The sequence below is a fragment of the Oncorhynchus gorbuscha genome, unplaced genomic scaffold (genome assembly GCF_021184085.1).
Source record: "Oncorhynchus gorbuscha isolate QuinsamMale2020 ecotype Even-year unplaced genomic scaffold, OgorEven_v1.0 Un_scaffold_3906, whole genome shotgun sequence".
In the NCBI taxonomy this organism is placed as follows: domain Eukaryota; kingdom Metazoa; phylum Chordata; class Actinopteri; order Salmoniformes; family Salmonidae; genus Oncorhynchus; species Oncorhynchus gorbuscha.
The window spans coordinates 27,178-39,671 of record NW_025748048.1 but is presented as its reverse complement, the minus strand read 5'-3'; the positions used below and the strand labels follow the sequence as shown (position 1 = coordinate 39,671).

Here is a 12,494-nt window from a genome sequence, read left to right as displayed (position 1 = left end):
ACTCTTGACCAAGCAACAGACCTACAATGTGAGTGGTGGGACGACAATTTATTTTCTGAGAATAATATAGAACATATTGTATTATAAAGTCTACTTCCTTCCTGTACTCAAATAATTGACTCCTGACGGTATGTAAATAGTTTTTTGATCATAAAAAAAAGTGCCATGTATGTAAAACGTGTGTGAAATGTATATGTAGCCAGACAAAAAGGAGCATCAAAAACACACAAAAAACCACACTAAACAGCAGAATTGGTCAGGAACTAGTAAAACAGCCGCTATCTAATCCAGCACCATTCAATGCCCATTCATTATAAACCCACCTGTCCTGTTGCTGCAGGATTATTTTCCTGCTGTAGCAAACTGGCTCAAATTAAGATTTTACATCTGTGTATTGGCTATAAAGTGCAGGGATCCTTTGTGGCCATGCATTTACAGTGAGATACATATGTGATTATTTATATTATGGGTGGCATTGTTTAGGCATATCTTCACCATGTATAATGGTGATTTGTGGATGATTTATACTACACATATCATATGGTAAGCACGCCAGATTGTGAACATTGACTACTGGTATTGTCATTTCTCCATAGCCAATTTCCCTGTGGAGATCAGCGCTTTATTGAACTCCAACTGACGGATGTATTCAAATTCCTGGAGTTGATATAGAAACTCTGTGACTCGGCAAGTATTAATGAGTACAGTAGATAACAGACACATTATCAATATATTATATCAGAAATATGTCCTCATGTAATACAATGTGGCTTTATTACATGATTATAAACTGGGTAGTTCGAGCCCTGAATGCTGATTGGCCAGGTAACCGTGGTATATTAGACCGTATACCACGGGTATGACAAATGTATTTTTACTTATCTAATTACATTTGGTAAACCAGTTTATAATAGCAATAAGGCACTGGGGTTTGTGGTATGGCCAATATACCACGGCTAAGGGTTGTTTCAGGCACTCTGCATTGCATCGTGCATAAGAACAGGCCATATAACCCCACCCCCCCCCATTGCTTATTGCTTAAAAACATACTGTGTGATACATACATTTGAATTTCCAGACATGCCTATTACTTCATTGGGATCAGTTGTGCTGTGTTCCTGCTGGGGACCTTTCAGGTGATGTTGTTCTTGTTGACAGCCACCAAACAGACCAAACGGATCCGGGAGAAATACTTCCATGCCATCCTCCACCAACAGATGTCCTGGTTTGATACACACCAGATAGGAGTTCTCAACGTCAGGTTAACAGAGTGAGTTTGATACATTGGATGAATGATTGGGATTTATTTTTTTATCAAAGACAGTGTCATATTTTAGCATATATGATCACATTGAGCAACTACAGATTGTTTCAATAATGTCAATTATTTTAATACTTTTACTTTCTACAGTGACATCAACACAATCAACGAAGGCCTTGGAGATAAGATCTGTGTGTTCGTGCAATTCTTCTGCACCTTCTTGTCAGGGTTCATCATTGGTTTCATCTTGGCTGGAAGCTAACCCTGCAATCATCCTGGCCGTCAGTCCTCTCCTGGCAGGATCAGCTGCCGTCTGGTCCAAAGTAAGACTACCAATGATCTGCAAAGACAAAAGCTTCATCCCAAATGGTACCCTATTTCCTATATAGTACACTACTTGAAAGTAATAGACTATATAGGGAATAAGGTGCCATATTGTTTTCATATGTGTCACTAAACAGTGGTCGCATCACTACTCTTGTGCCCAATCCCAAATCCACCACTAGTTTATACTTATCCAATCCTCTCAGTTTTCCACAATCACATTTCTTTATAAAGAGATTTTACATCAGCATTGTAAGATACCGTATTCTTTAGACAGTTTGTATTTGATTTCAGATACTTGCCACCCTGACCAGTATGAGCTGTCTGCCTATGCCAAAGCAGGGGCGGTAGCTGAAGAGATACTGGTGGCTATCAGGACAGTTGTGGCTTTCAATGGACAGAAGAAAGCTAGGAAAGGTTAGTCAGTTATTAACTAATTAATGTGTTGCATAAAACAGTGGATCTTTCCATCATTATTAATATGATCTACCAAAATCAAGACACATTCCCCTATTTAGGCATGTCTTCTATATATTTTAGGTATGAAAGAAACTTGGAGGATGCTAAAAACTTTGGAATAAAGAAAGCCATCACCACTAACGTGTCCATGGGCTTCACCCAGTTTGTCATATTTGGGACGCATTTTGGCTTTCTGAGTACGGGACCAAGCTCTCTGTAGACGAGCCTGAAAACTACACCATTGGAAAAACCATTACAGTAAGCTTTTATGGAAGATTTTTAAGTAAGAATTTACTATTTTCCAATAGATGCATTTACATTTTATTGTGAAGAGGCCTCTGCAATGTCTTCACACCTGTTACTCTGCTGATATTAATATAATTCCTTTCTTCATTACATTCTTTATTGCTGCTATTTTTAGGTCTTCTTCTCGGTGATGATTGGGGCGTTCTCTTTGGGCCAGGGTGCGCCTAACTTGGAAGCCATCGCTAAAGCCGGGGTGCTGCCTATGAAGTCTACAATACCATTGACCAGGTACCGGAAGTAATCAGTTTAACGCCTGAATCACCATAGCACTGACTCCATGTGAACTCACTCAGAACAACATGATCTCAAGAACTCAAGTCGAATTTAGACATTTGTCCTACTGCCGCGGTTGATGAGTTGATTTGTTTGTCATAGCCACGGCCCATAGACAGCAGTTCAAAGGAAGGTCACAAACCAGACTGTGTGAAAGGAGACATTGAATTCAAGAACATCCACTTCAGCTACCCCTCCAGGAGAGATGTCAAAGTAAGTGGTGGATTTGAATCGAACCAGATCCAGACACTAACCTGTCTCCAAATGATTTGAAAAATGCACAATGAGGAAGAAGCTAAGTTGAATTTTCAGTTTCCAGTTGGATTAGGCAAAAACAAAATGACAAGCAGTACAATTGTAAAAGAACAGGTAAAAATACATGTTAAATACGTTTGTGGGATGTGTTCCCTGTCGCTGTAGATTCTTCAAGGAGTGAATCTGACAGTGCCTCGTGGGAAGACCATAGCTCTGGTTGGAGCCAGTGGATGTGGGAAGAGCACCACCATTCAGCTACTGCAGCGCTTTATGATCCCGACTCAGGAGAGGTATGAACAAATCTGATCAAGGTTTATTCAAAGTGTGTTTAAAGTGCATTTGATGAGCCCGTCCTCCAATAGCTCCACCCACCAGCCTCCAGTGAAGGACTCACATGCTTTATGATCCAACCTCAGGAGAGGTATGCAGTACACGAGCGCATTGAAGTTCAAACACCTGACCCATAGTGCATACAGAGACTCACATGCACACACACACGTGTAATGGACACACGAACATTCACTCACGTACACTCATTCCCAAGTTCTGGTTTATCAGGTTTAGTGTTGAATTAAGTTCAGTAAAAAGTAAAATAGTATTGTAGTGCCCTCTGGTGGAATGTTGATATATCATTTGTCAGAAACGCTGTTGGTTTTGTTTGCATAGCTGAGGGTGGTAGGGGTGCTGAGGCTGCTGCAGCACCTGATAAATCAAAATAAGAAATAAATAACAACAATAATAATAATAATAATAAACAACATTCCCATTTTTATTACTCCTGTATGAGCATAGAAAATACTTGTCAGCAAAGCAGAGACATTTGCATGCCTAATGAATATGACCCTGGTTTGTTGTCAGATTACCCTGGATGGTCGGGACATCCGGACCCTGAATGTGAAGTGGCTGAGGGAGAATATGGGTATCGTCAGTCAGGAACCTGTGCTATTCGAACAACCATGCAGAAAACATCCGCTATGGCAGAGGATGCCACAGATGAGGACATCGAACGGGCCGTGAGGGAGGCCAACGCGTACGACTTCATCTCCAAACTCCCCGATGTACGTGGGGATACTGACAAATGAGGACATACAATGGCTTCAGTGTTTCCACATATATTATACATTAAATGATCTATGGGTTACAAATGATTTGAAGTGAGTAGGACAGCAGATATGCTGTTGTTTCTATGGCGACTGTGTTGAATTGAAAAATTGTTTGTTTGTTTTTTGTTTTGAAATTGTATACAGTGTAAGGAAATGGCCAAATAGTGATGTTATCCAAATGGACAAATTTAAAGATGATTATTTCATCTCTCCCATTTAATGTGGCGTTAACAGAAGCTGAACACCATGGTGGGGAGCCGAGGAGCCCAGCTCAGTGGAGGACAGAAGCAGAGGATAGCTATCGCCGGGCCCTGGTCAAAAACCCCAAGATCCTCCTGCTGGACGAGGCCACCTCCGCCCTGGACACCCAGAGTGAGTCGGTCGTTCAGGCCGCTCTGGATAAGGTCAGTACCCTCCCTGAGGACCAGACCCATGGTTAAAGTTGATCTCAAACCTGCTTTTGCGCAACCTAATAGCCTGATTCGATTTGTTTGACTGCAGCCTTGCAAGTTCACGTTTGCAGCAGTTGACAAACGTCAGAATCAGAGTGAATCCATGAGATCCTGTTGGAATCCATCTCAGTGAAAATGAAGACGTAATGAAAGAAATGATTTGGAACAAATGATGGCAATATTGTCTCCTCCCATTCCCATAGGCCAGAGCGGGCCGCACCACAATAGTGATCGCCCACCGCCTGTCCACCATCAGAACAGCTGACGTGATCGCTGGCTTCAGCAACGGAGAGGTGGTGGAGCAGGGAACACACAGGGAACTCATGGCCAGAAGGGGTTTACTACTCTCTGGTCATGCAGCAGGTACTGTATCACGCTCACTACATCCCAAATGGTACCCTATTCCCTTTATAGTGCACTGCTTTTGACCACCAGGGCCCCAACTCTGCCTCAACAGTAGAATCAGCCAACGTCTAAATCATGTTGATCAGAGTCCTATTTAGAGACGTATATCATCAGTATCAGAGCAATATACCTTATCAAGCCTGTGTCTATATGAATAATGATCAGTAATAAACAGGCTCTGTGTGTAACATGTTCAAATCCACTATCACACTTGTCTGTTGTTCAGAGTCAAGGGAAGCCAGAGGAAGATGAAGAGGACCCTGTGGAAGAGGATAACCCTCCTAAATATGAGGATCTGGATTCTGTCCTATATGACTCATCTGACATGGATGAGCTGGAAGTGGGAAACGAGGAAGGAATAGAAAACGGCGGCTTTGAAAAGAACTCAATCAGCAGTGGCCGTGTGGAAATGAAGACGACCAGGAGGAAATCTAAGAAGTCCAAGAAGGACAAGAAGGTACTATTACATAGATAATCCTTTATGGCGTCCTTTATGTGCTATATAGAACATGGCTTTGTTATAGTGCTATTGCTAAACTATCATCATACCTATTATATAATGTATGGTATATAATGTATGGTATATAATGTTTTTATAATGTATGGTGAATATAATGAATGGTATATAATGTAAGGTTTATAAAATGGTTGCATTCATTTACATTTGAGTTATTTAGCAGAAGCTCTTATCTTGAGCGACTTACAGAAGCAATTAGGTTTAAGTGCCTTGCTCAAAGGCATATCGATAGATTTTTTTCACCTAGTCGGCTCGGGATTCGAACCTGCCACCCTGCTGTATATAGTGATAGTTCATTGTCATCAGAAATAAGATCTGTTACATCATGTTGGTCCTTGGTCATTTAGTTTTGTCATTGATGACAATGTTTGATGACAGAAGGAAAAGCAGATGAAGCTCAGACATCCCCTTCACCAGAATCCTGGCCTTGAACAAGGCCGAGTGGGCCGCATGTTGGTAGGAACCCTGTCTAGCTTGGTGGGGGAGCCGTTTATCCCTGTGTCGCCATCATCTTCGCCAAGATCATTGGAGTAAGTGTTTCACAAGACCACACCTCCTTGTGTTCATAATATGAAGCATTGTTAAATACTGCAGAGACTATTCACATTTCCTAGGTGTCTTCATTGAGTTTGATTTAATCGAGGTGGTCTTACTTTTCCACATCATTTATTTGATGGTCGTTGGTTGGTGGGTTTTGGCTCCTATTTTCCAAAGCAGCCTTTTCATTTTCTGTTGTTATCCATTTTGGGGGGTTTCTCTCCACCCCGTGACCTTCTCTAGGTGTTTTCCGAGGTTGACCCGGAAGTCAAACGACAGAAACCATGATGTTTTCCCCCTGCTCTTTCTTCTCATCGGAGGAGTGGCTTTGTCACCTACTTCCTAAAGGTTTTCTAATTTATAGATCTAAACTGTGTCCAAAATGGCAACCTATGCCCTATACAGTGCACTATCTCAAACATTTAATATGTTGTGGGTATGTCTGGTTGGGTACATTTCTGCTGTATGTTCTATGTTTCAGGGTTACATGTTTGAAAATCAGGAGAGCTTCTTACCATGAGGCTGAGGAGGCAGGTATTCCATGCCATGATGAGACAGGTAGGATAAACTGTCATGCGGGAACATAAATACTTCAGCAATTGTACATCAATTTAAAAAGACTGACTTGTCATTGCTAATTTACTTTACTGTATTGATAATACCAGCAAAGGATGACGCTGAAATGCCACTTTGCAGTGTTCTGCCTCAGAACCTTGCTAAAATGCATTCCTTACAGGAGATTGGATGGTTTGATGACAACAACAATGCAGTGGGAGTTCTAACCACCAGATTGGCCACCGATGCATCTCTGGTTAAAGGGGTAAGCACAATGCTCTGATTTACACATTGAGATAGCGATCAAAATCGATCACATCAAGTCGATGTCAATTCAGAATCATTCTACTGTACAAATCTTTAAAAATGTCTACCTGCACATATGCTGTACATTTACAGTTGCGTTCTTTAGAGTTGCAATGTCTGATAATGGATGGAACCTACTTGTTTCCTCTCTCCTCACCACCAGGCGACTGGGTCTAGGTTGGGTCTGGCCACCAACACAGTCTGTGCTCACCATCGCCATTGTGGTGGCCTTCATCCACAGCTGGCAGCTCACCCTCCTCATCCTCGCCTGTGTGCCCTTCCTCATTGGAGCCAACTTCATTCAGATGAGGGCCATGGCAGGCCACGCCTCAAAGACCAGGGTGCCCTGGAGCAGTCTGGGAAGGTTAACATCAACGTTCTATTGCAATTGGGGGTTGCAAAACTCCGGTAATGTTTCCACAATTCCCAGATTTTCTAGTAATCCCAGTTCTAGGTTTTCCGGAATCAGGAGGGATTAAGCAGAAAATCAGGGAAACCTTAAAACAGGATATCTGGATAACCAGGGAATTTCAGGAAGGTTACTGCTATTATGCAACCCTAATTGCAATGCACTTTGAGACAGTGGGCTATATCGGTGTGTGATACCATGTGTTCAAATAAAACGATAATGAATCTTTATTCATCTTCTGTAGATATCTACAGAGACCGTTGAAAACTTCAAGACAGTTGTTGGATTGACACGGGAGGACGTCTTCTTTCACAAGTTCATGGACAGTCTAGAAAGACCATACCAGTAAGAGTACAGTTATTCACTTTGTTATAGACTCAGCTTTTGGATTGTTTGACCTTATAACCTACAGTCAAGTACTGATTAGATTTCAACTGAATACATCAGGAACGGTTTGGTGAAGGCTCCCATCTACGGACTAACATTTGCCGTTGCCCAAGCAATCCCTTACATGGTCAATGCTGCAATCTTCCGCTTTGGGTCCTGGCTTATTGCTCACTGTCACACAGAATATGAAAATGTTTTCCTGTGAGTATACATTCTGGTACTGTTATATCTCAAATGAATACATTCACACCAGGGTTGGGGTACATTCCATTTACATTCCAGTCAATTCAGGAAGTACACTGACATTCCAATTCTAGTTGTCTTCAATGCTTTTCAATGAGGAAAATGTGGAGTTGGAATTGGGTTTTGAATTGACTGCAATTGAAATGGAATGTACCCCAACCCTGACTAGAACCCTTGGCTGCCACATTGTCACTACACGATAATATAAAAATAATAGTAATAATATAATTATAACATTTGGTGGGTGCTTATATTTGTCCTATTTCACACATGTGTATTAATGCACATGTGTGTTTTTTGCATATCCCAAATCTCCCTGAGACAGCCTCGTTGAGTTGGGTCATGATCAGGGTCTGCCGATATAGTGGCAGTGATAGTACAACATTGTCCTTTTCTTTCGCAGTGTGTTTTCTGTGATCATATTTGCTGCCATGAACATAGGAGAATCAGCATCTTTTGCTCCTGACTTTGCCAAAGCTTAAAGCAGCTGCAGGAAGAATTCTTGGCTTTGTTGGATAAGAAACCAGAGATTGACATTTACAGTGAGGAGGGAGAGAAGCCAGTGAGTGAGATAATGTGTCTTACTCTAATATAAACATAAAAACAATGATATAACATTGTGTTTTTCTGGGACAATGGTATAACATTGTGTTTGTCTGGGACAATAATCTGGAAGGAAAATGTTGTCTTTTTCCAGACCCAGACTTTGCCGAGGACATTGAGTTCCGAGGGATCCCACTTTGCATACCCGACCCGTCCAGAACGTGAGGGTTCTCCAGGGGTTGAACGTGTCAGTGGGGCCTGGTCAGGACCCTGGCCCTGGTCGGGAGAGTGGCTGTGGTAAAAGCACCTCCATACAACTACTGGAGCGCTTCTATAGCCTGCTGAAGGACATGTGGTGAGACCAAGACCAAAAATAATCAAAATCATAAATGTAATATAAAGCACACTTTCAAAACTATTTCCAAAGTGCTAAACCAGTATACTGTGAATTGGAATGCAACAAATATAGTAAAACTGTTAGGCCACTTTTTAACATTTTAATATTTAATATTTGTGAAGGTTGGCCTCAAATCTGTGGTATTATTGTGGTGTCTCAGTTAATGAAGGAGTTGACCTAAATCTGTGGTATTATTGTTGTCTCAGTTAATAAAGGGGTTGACCTAAATCTGTGGTATTATTGTTGTCTCAGTTAATATGGTATTATTGTTGTCTCAGTTAATAAAGGGGTTGACCTAAATCTGGTATTATTGTGGTGTCTCAGTTAGTGGATGGGTTGGATACTAAGACCCTGAACCTGTCGTGGCTGAGGTCTCAGCTGGGCCTGGTGTCCCAGGAGCCCATCCTGTTCGACTGCAGCATCTCAGAGAACATCCAGTACGGGGACAACAGCAGAGAGGTCTCCCAGGATGAGATAGAGGAGGCAGCCAAGAACGCCAACATCCATGACTTCATCATGGGCCTGCCAGAGGTATAGTAACAGTATAGTGAGGGAGATGGGAGGAGACAGGATAGGCTGTAGCTGTAGGATGATATTTGAAGTCTTCTCAAAGGGGATCCAAAAATGTCACTGGTGAGGTCACAGTAGAACTTAAACTAATGTATCTCTAAAGATATTCATATAGAATAGCTATTGACTAGCCCAAGACGGGCTGTTATGACTTTGTTTTAATTTATATTTTTAAGGTGTTCAATATAGACAAACACTATAAATTGTGTTGTTTTTGTTAGAAATACAATACCAGGGTTGGGGACAAGGGGACCCAGATGTCTGGAGGTCAGAAACAGAGGATAGCCATCGCCAGAGCACTGGTCAGGCAGCCTAAAGTACTGCTGCTGGATGAAGCCACTTCCGCCCTGGACACAGAGAGTGAGAAGGTAAGTCACATGGACATTGAGTGCCGACCATCTCATTTTCTACCTATTCATTAATTCATTAATTACTTAATGGCCTGGTCACACACAAAAGCTTATCTTCACACAGTATGTCCTCTCCCTCCTTCCCAAATAACCTCTCTGTCTTTCTGTTTCCTCCCTCCTTCTCTCTCTCCCTCCCTCCCCCAGATTGTCCAACAGGCATTAGATGCCGCCCGGCAGGGCCGCACCTGCATCGTGATCGCCCATCGCCTGTCTACCATCCAGAACGCAGACCAGATAGCGGTAATTCAGTATGGTCAGGTGACAGAGCAGGGTACACATACTGACCTCATGGCTAAAGGGGGGGCTTACTATGCCCTGGTCAACGCCCAGGTCAACCACTAACTCATATTCAGATTGATGTTTTGCAGCGTACGTACTGTTCTGTTGAATGTTGTTTTGTGAGCTCTTTTTATTGAGCTGCACTTCTTAGCCAGGTCCCCTTGAGAAAGAGGTCTCCTGTCTATAATGGGACTTCCTGGTTAAATGAAGGTTATTTATAAAAATGTATAAAGAATAAGGAATCTATATGGATAATGATATGGCAGCCATAACTCACTTTGAACGGACTGCTAAAATTATGTTCAATTGCATGATACAAATTGTCTCAGTGTCAATTGGTTTGATCACATGTAGGTGGTGCACTGAAATGTAGGCTATTGGTTACTCACTGTATTAGTCACTTTAGCAGTAATGCTGGAGCACGGACATCAGCGAAAATAAGTTAAGCTGCCTCGAATGAATGAACTGTTCTTGACCATGGCACCTTTCATTGTCTGAAGACAACAGGTACAGTATGTATTTCTATAAGAAAACAGAGACACATTATCACAGTGAAATGAGGGATAAAAGAGTGATTGGGAAAGGTTGTATACCTGTAAATATGGAGAGGTTGATGTTCAGAAGACTGTTGTATGTTATTGTATACTGTGATATTTTACTATTTTAAACGGGGACACTATGTGCTCTGGTGCTGCAAAGTATGCATTTGAAGAATATCTATATATTTAAATGAGTACACTGGCGTGTAAGGCTGTTACTTGTTTGTAAATATGCATTCAAATAAACATTACATCCCATAACATGTCTTTTTTAACCTGATTCTAAAGTGACATAATGATTCATCTAAATCTAAATTAGATTGTGGGGAATATGTCAATACATTTTCAAATAAACTTGGAACTCGTTCATTTTAAATGAGACTAAATAGGCTACTGAAGTCTACAGAGGGTTGATGGACACAAGATGGCGCCCGTTACCAATGAAACACGTTAGTGGGGTAGTAGAACTTTCACAAGACTCCCATTCGATTGAGGCCCTATTTCAAATGCCGCTAAATGTAGCCAAGCACGGCTAACTTCGGTAAAATGACACTTGTTTTCCAACTGTAAAGAAGGTTTCAAATAACACTAGGTGGCATAATTGTATAAATATATGACCACGTCGTTTTAGTCTAGTGTTATGGAAATGATCTTATTTGGTTTACATTCCCCAAAAAATGGTGTAAAGGTAACATTTATTATCTTGCACGCCGGCAACATTAATTGTATTTCAACCTCTCGAATTCAATCAGAAATAATAGTCTACAGCTGGCCTTAAGAAAACTATTTTTAAAAACACGTTAAAATATTTTTGTTGTCATCAAAATCAAAAAATGATAAAATCGCGATAGTCCCAGGCTCGGTGTTCAATGATCTCGGCCTATTTCAAAGACCCAACATGAAGCGATGAACCAGTTATCCCTATCGTACATGCCCTTCTCAGTCTAGTCAACCTAAAACATTTTGGGAGAAATGTATTATTCTTCGCCAATGTATTCACTTCAAATTACATATTTGTTTTATTAAGAGTTCTAAGAGTTTTATATATTAACGTAGCCTACATTTTCCCACAGCAGGTGAAACATGCCGCTGCACTGTTTCCCAAATCCAGTAGCTGATTTTGTTCTGGGTGCCACTGCCAAGATTACTCAGATATATACTATAGACAGACTATAGTTTTTTTTAAAGCAATAAATATAATCTATTTCGTGGGAATAATTTTGTGGCTCTAGAGAAGTTTGCACTACAATACATATAAGTATTATGATGGAAATTATTTGACGGATCTATCAAAGTTTTGCGCCTCAACGTTTTAATCTGAATTTTGCCCATTTTACATTTTGTTTTGTTTGAATAATGCTGATATTAATAACATCCTATACATATGACCTTATGGAAAATTAACAAGTACTGTAAAGTTATACATATTAGAAAGAAAAACTACTTCTGTCTATTTCTAAAAGTGACACGTTACATTCGCAAAAATATGGAACAGGTTTAAGCACGCAGCATTTTCTTTATGGACGTTGAGCTTTTATCATTCCAGAAAATGAGATGGGACCACAAGAAAATTATAATACTTAAAATAGTAGTTACAGTATTTATTTTTCAAACATGGTCATGCAATCCAGCCTGTTTGTTTTTAATGTGGATGTTCGTTACTCAAACTACCCAAACTGTCAGACACGTATCTTGGCGTGGAAACGTCATATATACTATATACTTTTATTATAATTGCCCATCGTTAATAACAATTTCATTACATACATTCAAATATATAATTGTATTTGTTTTTATATAAAATGTTTTGCACATCTGGATGTAAAACGTCACAGAAAGAAAGCTCTAATAGCTAATACTAATTTATTAAGAAAAACTAAACCTATGGTTTAGGCTATGAAATTCTGATGAAAGAATATGTTCTATTAAATAGTTTGTTTGAACTTTCGTATTTGTTTGAGAAG

At 40.5% G+C, this 12,494-nt stretch overlaps 1 pseudogene; it reads left to right on the top strand.

Annotated features, from left to right (window-relative positions):
* The first annotated feature begins 1,076 nt into the window (after nucleotides 1–1,076).
* LOC124028249 lies at nucleotides 1,077–10,518 on the top strand (annotated as a pseudogene).
* The last annotated feature ends 1,976 nt before the right edge of the window (nucleotides 10,519–12,494 follow it).